At 37.7% G+C, this 13,717-nt stretch overlaps 1 long non-coding RNA gene across 1 annotated transcript in view; it reads right to left on the reverse strand.

The window, feature by feature from the left end:
• Positions 1–4,545: 4,545 nt before the first annotated feature.
• The window catches only part of LOC106950598 (uncharacterized), a 24,282-nt gene continuing 15,110 nt past the window's right edge, over positions 4,546–13,717 (reverse strand). Inside the window, exon 2 of the long non-coding RNA XR_001425646.1 lies at positions 4,546–4,713. This is a non-coding gene — a long non-coding RNA (uncharacterized LOC106950598). The remainder of the gene's footprint in view (positions 4,714–13,717) is intronic.

A 13,717-nucleotide genomic window follows, 5' to 3' on the forward strand; every position in this document is an offset into this window, starting at 1 on the left:
CAACCTTTTATCACCTTTGGGATGTCTGCAAATAATAGGGGCTCTTGTTTCAATTTCCTTTTAACATAACATGAGAATATTGAGCAAAACCACTAAACATCTAAATGAGCTATAGCTCCTCTGGCTCACATCTCCCTGCTGGCTGTAATCCCTGAAATCAGTGTTGTGAATGGCTGCAGATGTGATGTAATGGACGAGTGAGTCCTTAGATATCTCCTTATATGTGAAAGCCAAGTGTCTCCTTTACAAGTGATTTAAAACGACTTAATCTCTATCAGATTAATAAGTATTTCTGAAAACATTCAAATGAATGTAACAGAGTAGAAACCTGGTGATGCTAAGGTCGCGCTCTGTCTCTAACAGTTAGATTTAGAAAATTTATTTGACCTTTTCCTCAGAAAAAAGACTTTGTTTGTGATTAAAATGTTTAATTGTTGCTCTAACCAAATGTGCCTGTATCCATGTCCTCACTGTCAGAGACAAACACTCGTCTGCCTCATTTTAATGTCATGTTGTCTCGTCTTTTGCATTTCGGGTGTGGTTGAGAGGAGCTGGGTGGCTGTGCCGTCCCATATTCATACCCCAGGGAAACCAAAAGTCACAAGTGACTACTTAAGAGTTCCTGGACGCTTGAATCCCCTTAAAGAACTAGACTATTAATAGCTTTGGTTACATTTATTTTAAAGAAATTTAAAAGAATTCAACATAGCTTTTTTTTTTTTTTTTAAGAGAAAGACAAAACATGTTTAAAATAAATGTACTCTGGTGAAAGGTTTTATTGTTCTTAAACTTTCAGTGTGAGATTGTGCTATTTGAACAACAGATGAATTTAATCGTAGGCATTTTACTCATATTTACCAGACAATCCAATAAATATCCTCATAATTTTTTACAAAGTTGGTTTTTGGTGACTTGTGATATTCACATTGCTGTCAGCTGGGGAGAACTTTGTTTAACCTCTGTATTTGTTAAAAAAATAATAATAATAATAATTAATTCCTTGTTTCACACATAAAGACATTGTACTAAGTTGGTTCATTCCAATATTTACTACCAGATTCTGGTATCATTATTTGTGACCATTTTAATCCAACATTAACCATGAATAACTATGAACTGGAAAGAAAAAAATAAATGTATTATAAGAGTATAAATATTTATAGATCAACTAGATTTATGCATGTATAATGAGGGTTAAGACTTGAAAACAACAGAAAAGTTTATTTTGCTTATTGGCAATATTACAAAATGTCATTTAAGAAGTTGGACTGATGAAAGTTTTTGTCTAAAAATAATTGAGAAAACATGTTTTTTTTTTTTCTGTTCAAACATTCACTGATTTGTAGGTCCCAAAGGAAGATTTTATTCTGGATAATAAGCCTCATGTTGCATTTTGTTTGACACATAAATCCGTTTGCATATAAAGTTGTGAAAAAAACAACAACTTTTCCCACACAGATTTCAAGTATTTTCCTTTTTTTTTCTTGGTTACATTTACATGTTTCAGACCACCCAACAAATCCAAACATCAGATAAAGATAACCTGAGTGAAAAATGCATTGTTTGCAGAAAATCTAGAAAACTTATAGATTTCATCCAAGAAGTTACAGAGAGTACATACCATTTAATTAATATTTGGTTTGTTTCATACCAGGAGCCTCTCTTTTCTACATGTGACACTTTATCTGTTTAAATGTTGCCCCTTTCTCCTTCTATCTCTGCCTGAGCATCAGTAAAAGCCCCTGAGGCAACATCTGAAAGATGTAATCAGACACTGAGAGCATGTAGCCTGCAGGAGCCCCAGCCCTCCTCCAGAAGGACTCCAGAGAAAGAGTTCAGATCAGCAGATTAGAGCAGCTCAATCAACATGTCGTACACACACTGCCGGACTCGCACCGCTATCTGTGCAGCTGATATGTGACTGACAGCAGGGGAGCCTCTCTAACCACACGTCAGTTTGAAGAAAACTTAGTTTACAGAGCCAACTTTATTATGTTATTACTATGTATTGTTTCTTTTTGCCATAACTTAAATGTTTTCCTTGTTTGTATGTTTTAAACTCTCCTTAGATGGCAGCTGTTTTTATTTTTATTTTTTTTTTAAATATAAGCCTCATTATACTTTGTTTCGCCAGGGGGTTGAGGATCTAAATTTAGACGTTCCACTGAGAAATGGAAAAAGTTTACAGATGCCAGTAATCCTCCTGGATCTAACTCTCTAAGAAAATGAAACACGAGGACTGTTAGTAAGAAAAAAGGAATGAGAAAGGAAACCAGGGAGCCACAGTGACCATGTGGGCTCCAGTCAGTCAGTGTGGCTTTCTACCAATCAGTGAAACGTGTCTGTAGTTAGTGACACCGACAAATGTATTTTATTTGAGTTAGGCAGAGAAAATGCACAGTGATCCACCTAATCTGACAGAGGGGACAAGGAGGAACACTTGTAAGAGAAGCAGCCAAAGGACTTTTGATCTCTCTGGAGGAGCTGCAGAGACCAGGATTTTTTGTTTTAAACCTGTGTCGGTTTAAATCTAAAACTCAGATATTATCATATAATTTATTCTGAAAGTAAATATGAAAGTCTTCAGATGTAGATTCATTGTTACTGTTCATTGGGTAAACCGTGATACGGGTAGCATCATGCTATAGGAAAAATTATTATGGGACTGGTGCTGCACTGGTCAGAATGGAAGATTGACCAGTGCAGACCCCCAAAGGTCTCAGTGAGTCTGAACCTGAGCCCAGAAAACTCGAGATCTGGCCCTGCAGCGATCAATCTGAGTCCCAAAAATTTCATATACCAACGAATAATTGTGGATTTTAACCTTTTTTTAAAGATCTATTGTAGAGCTACTAGGATACAATTGTTAAGAAATAAATCTCTTTTTAAACTGTGTCCAGAAAAATTATCTTTTCTTTATGTTATCTGTAGGACAGAGTTTAATTTTAATATTCATGCCCATGAATAACACACGTGTTGCCCTAAAGACAACACAGACTTTCCATTAAGATGCAAAATCAATCTTAATGTTTTTCACCATCAAACTGACCGTATTTTCATTATTTCATGTCCTCAGTTTAAGAAAATAAATCGCCAATGTGAAGTGCAACAGCGCCCCCTGTGGTAGAAAGGGAATTCCATGTGCAGAACAAAATGAGAAACTCTGTCATCTGCCTAAACTTTCCTGCTTGAGGAGAGTCCTGGTTCAAATATAAAGAGCTGGAGCACTGCCATGGAAAGCAGAAAATTACAAACAGGGACCACATTATGTTGACTGTTTTTCCAGCCTGCCTTCTTACTGCCATCTGTCTGGTTTACCGCATGGAAAAATCTCTCCTCTCCTCTCCTCTCCTCTCCTCTCCTCTCCTCTCCTCTCCTCTTCCTGATTAAATGCGTTACTAGAGTCACACATTTGCCCCGAGGCCCCTGAGTTTCCTCTGTTCTGCACCCCAAATAGCCGGTCAGGGGACCCACATTCGACACGCAGGCTCGTCATGTGCGTGGAAAAAGAAATTGATTTTCTTGCGTCCCGACTTTGCCTTCCTCCATTTGAACATCTTACAGTGAACTCCAAAGTGCTGCATACAGATACTCTAGTGTTACATATTAAAATCCAATGTGATGTACTTGCAAAAAGTATTCACATCTCTTTGAATTTTTCCACATTTTGCCGCATTAAAACTGCAGATTTCACTTTGTTTTATTAGGACTAAAAGTGGTAAAGTTAAGTGGAAGGAAAAGGATTTGTGTTTTATTCAAAAGTTGATGCTTCACAGAATGAAGGTCCTTGATGTTTAACTCTGGTCAGGCGCTTGTCTTTGTGGAGTTCACAATTTGATTTACAACTGTTTTTGTTGCTGTTATTTTACAAATAAACATAAGTGTGGGATTGAAGGAAAACAAAAAATTAACTTTTTGCTTCAATTATAGTTACAAGTCTTTTTGGGTTATTATCCTACCAGCTTTGAACATGCTGAGAAAGGTTTTTCCATTCTTTGTTGCAGAATATCTCAAGGTTAATCATATTAGACGACCTGGACTTTGGTTGGACCGTTCTAGCAAATAAATAAATAAACTTTGATTTAAACATATTGTGTTTGTCCCGCAGGAACATGATCATCTCCCCAAGTCTGACGTCTTTTTCAGCCTCTATCATTTTTAATTCTTCTTATCAACTCTGTCCAGCTTCACTCTCCTTCCCCTCAGCATGCTGCTGCCATCACCATATCTAACCATGGTTTGCTAGTTAGATAGCAGTTTTATTTATGCCTGCAGCAGAAATAAAACTGCTAAAACGTTGGTGTGGAAGACCAGATGAGTTATGTTTCTACTTACACAACGCAGCCATCTCTTTGGGAAGGTCCGCTCCAAAGCGTCCAAACAGGTGACTGCTGGCCAGCAGGTCAAAGGGCGAGTGACCCCTCATGGAGTTAAAGGTGAAGGGGTACATGGCACGAGAGAATCCCGTCATGTGACGCATTTGGTGCTCTCTGTTCGTTGCCATTGTGAAAAAGTGTGGCTGCTTATTCATCTTGTTTTTTGTTGTTTTTTGTTTCCTTTGTCTTCCTCTTTAGCTTCTTTGTCAGGGACGTTTGGTGACTTTGAATCGGGGTAGTGCCATTCAGCCCCGCTCAGCTGCTGGCTGCTCTTCTGTCCGGCCGCGGCGATGCTGAGGAGGGAGGCGGGAAGCAAAGTCCTGTCCAGGTCCGAATGCTGCAGGGAAAGAAGCAAATGAGCCAGAAGGTTCATTTCTGGAGGACTCAAGATAAAATGTGAAATGTTTATCAAATGCAATAGATAATAAATAACTGGTATAAGTAAGTAGCTATTTTAGTGATGCAAAAAAAAATGATAATAATAATCATGAGTATTTTTCCTGGCTACTCCTTGAATTCAAAACATATTGTGTCATTATTTCCACCTGAAAATGGATCAGCAATGTTTTTGTGGAGTTATCTATGTTAAAATTCCCCATTCATTCATTTAACAGTAGTTTCAGTTTATATTAGATTTAGATGAAGAATAGCTGAGCTTTATTAGGAACTGCAGCAGTGTATGTTAAGTCAAATAAAACATAAAGCTCTAAAATGATTAGAGAAAGTTTCAGTCCAAACTTCAGTCACTGAACAAAGAAACAGCCAAGAGATGCGTACTCAGCATCATAAATTGTGTGGCAGTCGGTTCAAGTTAAAATCACACTAATGTAAACCGTAAAACACTGACGATATGTAGAATAAATCTCAGTAATTCACACGTGAAAGAGATTATGAAGGATATCTGGGAACGGGGCTGGAGGCATCGCTGAAATATTAAAAGAGAAAAACGAAAACAAAGAAGATTAAGAACAAAACAAAGAAGACGAGTCAGAAGATCAGGCGGGAACGGTGGGGGCAATGTTGCGTTGCCTTTTTTTTTAATCTTTCGACTAGTAAAGTAATTTCAGGCATACCATATGATTTCAATCAGCAGAAGTGTATCATAAAGGCTCTCTCTGTTTCATTTGCCAGCCTGAATCCAGTCAGCCAGCCCACAAACAGTCAGCCGCAACTTGGGCAGTTTTAACCCTTCGCTAGAACAAACACACATTATCTTAGCATTCTCGCACCAAACACAGGCCCAGCCTCATCTGCTTTGCTGACAACTTTCTGATGAGAACATCTGCTCCTAAATCTTCCTTTGTTTGTTTCCCAGGAGTCACATTGTGGCTTATAACTCTGTCAGAAATGCTTAATGTGCAGCACTTCCTTCATCTTTCTCTGTAACTCCTGCCCCCCTTCAGTGAATTTATGAGTGGGTGGGGTTAAGCTCTCTGTGGTGAATCTGTGGTAAATACAGCTTGGCCAAAGAATGTCTTGTTGTTTTGGGTCTGCATGGGAATCAAACACCCAGGGTGGATAAGAGGCAGTGTGAGAGAATAATGGCTCTACACATGTCTTACTTTCAATAACTCCGAGTTGCATTTCAAATAAACAAAATAAATTTTACTGAATTAAAAAAGCAAGCAAACAAACAAACTATTCTTTCAAAATTAGGTCACATTCTCTTGTCTGTGCATGGGTGCAGGCGAAAACATAAATCTTTTGACTTTAGTGACAGATTAGACTCACACAAACAGTAAACTCCACTAACCCTGACAGCTCTGATTGAGGCTTGATCTCAGACTGAGTACAGATGTAAAACCTATTGGATAGCTGTTCAAAAAAACAAAACAAAACATGACTATAATTAACAAATGACATATCACTTAATGCCATTTGCCTCACAGTTTAAACTAATCACTAAGGAAAGCTTAAAAATTTAGGCAAAGAGGGACAAATTCCTCAGGAGCCACCAGTGCAGAGCTTTGCTCAAAACTGGCAGCAGGTAGGCGAGATTTACACAGCAGCATCAATACTTTTGGATGTGTTGATCTGAAGTTGTGCAAGAAGCAAAATGACTGGAGAATTCTGGTTCAAAGTAATTTTCTGTGAGGAATCCTACTTCTATTCAAGGTGTTACTGTAAGTCCAGCAGGAAAGCATCCTAATGAAACCCACAGTGTCTCGAGTAAGTATTCACACCCCATGAACTTCAAATGTAAAGAAAATCACACCCGCACTACGATGAATTCACCAAGAATTTATAGCAGCAGTGGAGTTGTCAGGTGGTTGCTGTCAAAGTGTTTGTTATTTCACGTACAACTTTACTGTAATTACTTTCATTAAAATCCAACTTTAATTTAATTAAAGGTGCATTGTATATTTTGATAAATCTAAGTTCTGAAATTATTTCACAGATGAATATTTGAAAAGTGTGGTGTGCATTTATACATTCACACTCTATAAAGTTAGTGTTAGAACGTTTTCTTCTAGTTCTGCCCTTTTATCTGGGCCCATTTTTCTATCAGACCTGATCTGCTTACCTGTCACTGACGTGGAAATGTGTCCCCGTATCATGCCACTGCCACCACCGTGTTCCACCCTGGTACTAGTGGTAGTAGGTCAGATAAATGAGGAGTGTTGGCTTTCTGCTCACTATAATATTTTCCCTCATGGCCAATGAATAAATATTCAGTTATTTATAAATGTAAAATAACAACTAGTTACTTGCTAATTAGTTGTTTAAAAAAGATCTTAGTTTTTGTTAGCGAATGTTTATTAAATGTTAAATGGTTGGTTTAAAGCTGCAGTATGTAACTTTTATAATTAAAAAAAAAATGTATTTTTTTAACTGTTACTATATAAAAAAGAAAATCTAGGGGGGGAAAAATCAAGCTCCTATCTCATTATCTCATGTTATGTTATCACAACATAGTGGCAGTTTTAGCCAAAACATATTGTCTATAAAAGTTACGTGCTGCACCTTTAAGAGAGCAGCTGAGGATGGTGTCCTACGGATCCAGTCCCATGAGAAAGTACAAGAAGTGCATCTTTATGTCCGTGCTTGTAGTAAATATTCTTCATTGCAGTCTACTGCTGACAATTTTTGTTTTTGGCCCCACAATAAAAGCCTGCCAGCTCCCGGTGTATGATTAAATGGCCAGAAGCCGAAATATAACAACTTATTTCCATCGTGTTGTGTCTTTTCACTGAACCGAATTACGACGAGTCGTGTTCCTAATCGCCGCTGAGAACATTTCACTCCTCTCCTCTGCTTTCATCTAAGCGACTATTATTAGAGTAAAATCCGTCCACGTCATGTCTTCCCACACACACGCCAAAGCGCCTACAGTACACGGCGCAGTTTCTCACCAAAATCCACAAAGTCAGCTCCCAGAGTGTTGTTTTTAAAGTCATATTTCCCATATTGACATATTTTCTGTAGCGGCTTGGCTCCGCTGCGGTTTTTCTTCACTGCGAGGGCCCCGTCGGGGAGAGTCCCCACAACTGTTTTCACAAAGAGCTGCAGTGTTTGACGATTAAAGAACGCCAAGCTCAGGCCGGACGAAGCATGCAGTTATTTCAAACGTAATTACATGTGCTTGCTGGGAACCGCTGCGTTTTGCAATCATACGTACGCAGAAGCCTCTTCTTTTTAAAGGCAGGACGCAGACACATGCAAGAACCGACATGCAGGCAGAAGCGGGTCGCCCGCGCGCACAGATGTTCTGCGACTTAAATCGCGCTCGTGGGCAGGTGATCAGCGGGGGACACACGACGTTCACACACTCTGAAGGACCATTGGCAGCGGCAATTGACCTTGAAGAATGAAGCCGTAAATACAGGACAGAGGATCCGACTGCAGATGCAGCGACTTCAAGAATACTCTTTAACCAATCAAAATTCAAAGAGCAAAAATATGTGGTATGAAAACCAGATGTATAAAAAAAAAAAACTGACATGAGGGGGGAAAAAAGAGTGAGCTGGAAAGAAAGAGGAAGATGGTGAGGCTTGTCAGGAAAGTAATGAAACAGGAGGCCGTTTTAAACATCTGGCCAGCTGATGAGAGACGTGGAGTTAATGAAATGGGAAACTAATAGGAGAAAGAGTTAATTGTGTTTAATGGTGGAGGGAGAAAGTGGAGCCGTTAAAGACTTACATAGAAGCAATTTTATTTCTGCCAATAAACTGCGAATTATTGAGCGCTCGCACTAAGCAGAGGTTTCTGCCTTTTGCTGGGGTGTTACTCGCCCCCACCCCTCGTTACCTCCAGGGGGAATACACCTTGGGCCGGGCAACAAAAGCAGCGCTGTGTCGCTGGGCCTCCAAGCCTCAATGCTGCTTTTATGAGACCTTGCTGGGTCGGGTCAAACTGGGTCACCTGGTCCTGGTACAGCTAACACGCACACACACACTTACACGCCCATAAGTGATGTTCTCTTTCCCCCAGACTAATAAAATAAGATCCAATGTATAAACAACGGCTGCTTCTACTTCTCTCTGCCCTACCAAGTCACTTCGTGCAGTGCCCACACTCACAGGCTCTTTTTCTTGCAGCTTTATTATTTTCTGACCCTAAATATAGAGTAAATGAGATATTTACATAACATATGTATGACATATGCCTACTTTTTCTTTTTTTTTTTCTGGCTTTCAGTCAGACTAAACTTTTCTTCTTTTAGGTCAGTAACGATTAGCAAAATTATGTCACTATTTTTACTATCTGAGGTGAAAAAATGCCAGAACAATGAAAGAACGATTTTAAAAAAAAAACCACTCTTTGAATTCATAAGCTTGCATAAATTTCTGTAGTGTTTGGTAGAATTGCCTTCTAAACTTTATGTGAAAGGATACCCAAAACATTCGACCCAAAACATTGAACCTCAGCTTCTCAGTAATTTTCCTGGAGTCAAGATTTCAGATCGCCACTTTTGCAAACTCCTCTTCAGCTTTACTAACAGATCTCCTGAGATCCAGAGTTTTCTGATGGACACTATAAAACATTTACTACATATCGTTGAATTATGTTCTCTACTGTAAACATTCATTTTTTCAGTTATTTCAAAGAAATTTGTGACTAAATTTCTTATTTTATGAATATTTTTGTTTAGTTTTTTTTCTCCCATTTTGATCTTTAAAGAAATTCATAAATTAAGCAAAAATTACAGATAAAAATAATTTTGCAAGTTTTATGTAAGAAAACTGGTTTGTCTTTTTAAAACCATGTTTTCAAGTTCAGATGAGTTGAAGTATTTTCTTGCTGCAGATTCCTGACTCATGAATATCATCAAACATTTGACTCACTTCACTGGCATGTTCTCTTGTGTTTCCCATTGTGAAGAGTGACTCAGAAATGGATCCTTGTGTCACATCATTCTCCACTGGAAGGTTATTGATTAACAATTGAAAGTCTTATCATTTTTATTCATATGTGAGAAACAATAAAAATCACAAACTGAGGAATTGTTTTTGTTCTCCTCTGAATAAAAGTAATCAAACATCAACTTTACTTTTACAGTTTGAGATTTTGCAACAACAATGAATATGATTCGTTTTTTCCAAAACTTTAATCAGTACACATGGAGAGCACTGACTAATAACGTTTATTTTTTTATTAAACAAAACTCAATCACACATGCTAACATTAATTCTTCGTGCTTCAGTTCATGTCATTTAAAACAAGCTGCTAAAATCAAAATCATTGGACGTAGTTAGTTCTTCCAGATATAACAGTGAGCAACTCAAACACGCTCAGATTGCAGATATTAAAACAGAAACAGAGTGCTGTCCAACGACTTGTCCACACCAAGATGGGTCATCTCTCATCTTTTCAGCACTCTACCTCAACAAACTCAGCTCTGGACTATTTCTTTCCTTTCTGTCCGTCTGTGCCAGGATTAACACATCGAACAAAATCCTGCAGCATCTCGACTCATAACCAAGGAGTCTCTTTATCTTTTAAAGGAATCTTGACGGGCATTTTCATAAACGTTCTCAGGGTCTTTTGCGTTTTTCCTTTTTTTTCCCCCATCTTTGAATCTCTAGTGATAATTTATCACATTTAAATTATGTACAAGCCAAGACTCACAACGACTGACCTGATCACAACAAATATGTTTTGATCAGATCATTTGAGTTCACACTTACTGATCACAGGGAGCGTGGAGCAAAAGGCAGTCTGAGTTCATGCACCTCACATGAAGCTTTGTTGACATATCTAGGATCTAAATTGGTCTGTAATTATAAAATCTTTCAAAAAAACAAAACAGCCTTTGTGAAATTTCTGAACTGATAAAAAGAGAATTGCCCTCAGTGTGTCTTTGTTGCTAATCATTTGTGTAACTAATAGTGAAATCTAACAGAACAAAATTGCAGCTCATTATTTTTTCAGTTTTAATCAACCAAACTACAGAGAACAAGAAAATGTCTCGTTTCATGTAAAACTACATCAAGCAAGAGCAAATGAGTGTCTTGAAAGAAAAGTAAAGTTTACTACATTTTTATTATATAATTTTTCACAAGCTAGAGAGTCTCAGTCAAGTTGAAAGCAGAACGCCATGTTTTCCCGTTTTCAGTCTGTAACAAACAACCGGTCATAAATAAAACGTTTACAGACTCCGACGACAGAGACGCTAAGAAATAATAAGTGCTTAAGGACTTCCATTTTGGTTTGCATACAAAGTTTGTGCAAACCAAAGTTTGATTTAATGTTTCCAGATAATCTTTATAGACTTTTAACAAGTGAGTTCAATAATTTATCCCGGAGTCAAATTTTCTCATTGTGGGAGTCACTTTTCTGTGTTTTCCAGTTCTGGGTATTTATATGATATTCACAATGAAGAGCTTTTCCATCAGCTCTTTTTTTTGGCCTCTTTTCTCTTGTTTTCAGGGGAAGAAATGTTGTGGAGAATGTGAAGAAGCTTTTACAGGAAAAAGGATGATGGGAGATTAAGGTTTCAGATAAACCGAGGTGAACAATCTTGAACTTGTTACAAAATATTAACTTAGTGGTGTTCACTCTGGAGATATAATTAATTACATATAAATCAATAAAATAATCCTTTGCTCAGGTTATGTCCTGATTAGTCAGACCGTAGATTTGTTCATCTCTACAGTTTTTAGTTTGTGGTCCAGCTAGTAGTTTGGCTATTTTATTCTTAGCTTTTGAGCTTTACTCAGTAGTTCCTGTTTGTGTTCTAGTTTCTTTGCTTCTTGTTTTTGTTCACTTTCATTCTCCTGTCAGATCTCTTCGGATTTATTTTAACCTTGCCTTTCCCCACACATTGTTGTCTGCAGCCACCTGATCGCTGCCGCAGCTTCAGAGCCTGTCAGGTTGGGGAGTGCTTTGTCAGATCCATTTCTCCTCTCTGCTGTGACCCTGTTGCCTGCTGATCTACTGCAACCAGAGGTTGAGTAGCTCAGATCTCAGCTTTCAAACAGACGTGTGTCTGCAGGGATCCACTGATCTCTGATGCTGTTTTGGCACTAATGATGTTTTTGTTCTTGCTATATATTCACCCAATTGCCCAGATAATTAATACATGTTTTAAATGGAATATTTGAGCAATTATAACAATTAATACATACTGAAAATAATGTGAACAATAAATATGTGTAATTGTCTTCTGTCTGTATCTATTTTATAATGATAGTTATGTTTTACTGGCTTTTATTTGTGTCTGATTTTATAAATCTCCCCGGCACCCCACCAAAATAAATCTGATATTATGATCAAATAGTTAGTTTTGTAATCTTTTTACCAAATACCTTTTCACTCTTGGTTAATTATTCTTTGCTTCACTACCTTTTATTCTTTGTGATCTAACATTTGTAAGTAGTGCTACTTGAATACAATTTTTGGCTAACCAATCTTACCAGAAACATCTTTTTCACCTCTTTGATTAGAATATTCAAAATGTTTTCTAATGAATGAGTTATTTTTTTATTTCTCTGAATCATCCTGGGAATTAAAATTTAACGTTTTGTCTTCCAAAGTGAAGAGTTCTTGGTTTTATTGCTGCAACTTCGCTGCTTTTACTCGAGCCGCGTTTGCTCTGGTAAGGACGGCTTTGAACAGACGCACTTTATTTTTTTAAATGCATCACTCTGTCTACTCTGTCCAGAAACCCAACCGCTGCTTCGTATTTCAAAGATTTTGGCTGAAGTCTTTTTTATCACTTCACTCTGTTTAGCTCCATCAAACCAACATGCGTTTAGCTGTGTGTGAGGTAAATGTTGGGGTTTTGGCAAAGCCTAGGGGAAATTTGAAAGGAATTGAACTTTAGCTGGAAACACGCTTCATACGAGAACAGAGGATAAAATGGGGGGGAAAAAATAGGAGGCTGTTTATGAAATGTTGGAGGTTCAAAGAGGTGGCAGAGAGATCAAGTTCAGAAGACCTTCTGCTTGTTTCACATTTCAGATTGGTGTTTATAAAAAGCTTCATAAATATATAAATATCCTGGTTTTCTCCTTGAAAATAAAAAACACAAATAAACGAAATCGTACAATTTTCAACTTGTTCCGCCCAGACCGGCAACCATCGGATCACCAAACTGTGAAATTGAATCTTTTCCCAATCAGTCCCTAGAATAGCAACTGGTTCAGTCCAGCTGTTTATAAGAAAACAATATTTTCTGCAGAAAACACGTCGAGGCATGTCTGTGTGTCAATGTTGGAAACATGGCAACTATGTCGACATATCTAACAAACATTCAAACTGCTCCAGTGACTATTTATACATGAAAAAGTGCCGTTTTTCTACTCTTATTGGAAACTTTGACATGAAAGCACATTGCATTGTTACTATTCATAGTAATCAACAAGAGCAACAACAACAAAGAAGAAACTCCACCAGAGTCTTTTTGGGTCAGTTGATCCAGTTCAACCCTGAATAAAGGACAAGGAATTGCGACATTAAAGAAAACCTCTATTATTGTGTCCATTACAATTACACACACATGGGCACTTATGCAATTTAGGTAATAACTTCATTTAGCGACTTTTAGGACAGCCAGTAGCTACTTTCCTCGCACAGCAGTTGGTCAAACTGCTGTGATTTGTCCAAGCTGTGAAAGAAAGTCGTACCGTTTTATGCTTCTGAGATTTAATGCTAAATTAGGAAACAGTGGAAGCAAGTTAAAGTAAGGATCTATGTTCTCTTGAATACACACACAGAGACTGAAGTTTTAGTGATGCTTACTGCACCAAAGGGCTAACATATTTCCAATGAGCTCCATAATGTTTTTGTCTTTGTTTTAAAATATCACTAAAATATGTTTTCCAGCTACTCCTCTATCTATCTATCTATCTATCTATCTATCTATCTATCTATCTATCTATCTATCTATCTATCTATCT

The sequence above is a fragment of the Poecilia latipinna genome, unplaced genomic scaffold (assembly GCF_001443285.1).
Source record: "Poecilia latipinna isolate Pla-1442-1.1 unplaced genomic scaffold, P_latipinna-1.0 Scaffold411, whole genome shotgun sequence".
NCBI lineage: Eukaryota > Metazoa > Chordata > Actinopteri > Cyprinodontiformes > Poeciliidae > Poecilia > Poecilia latipinna.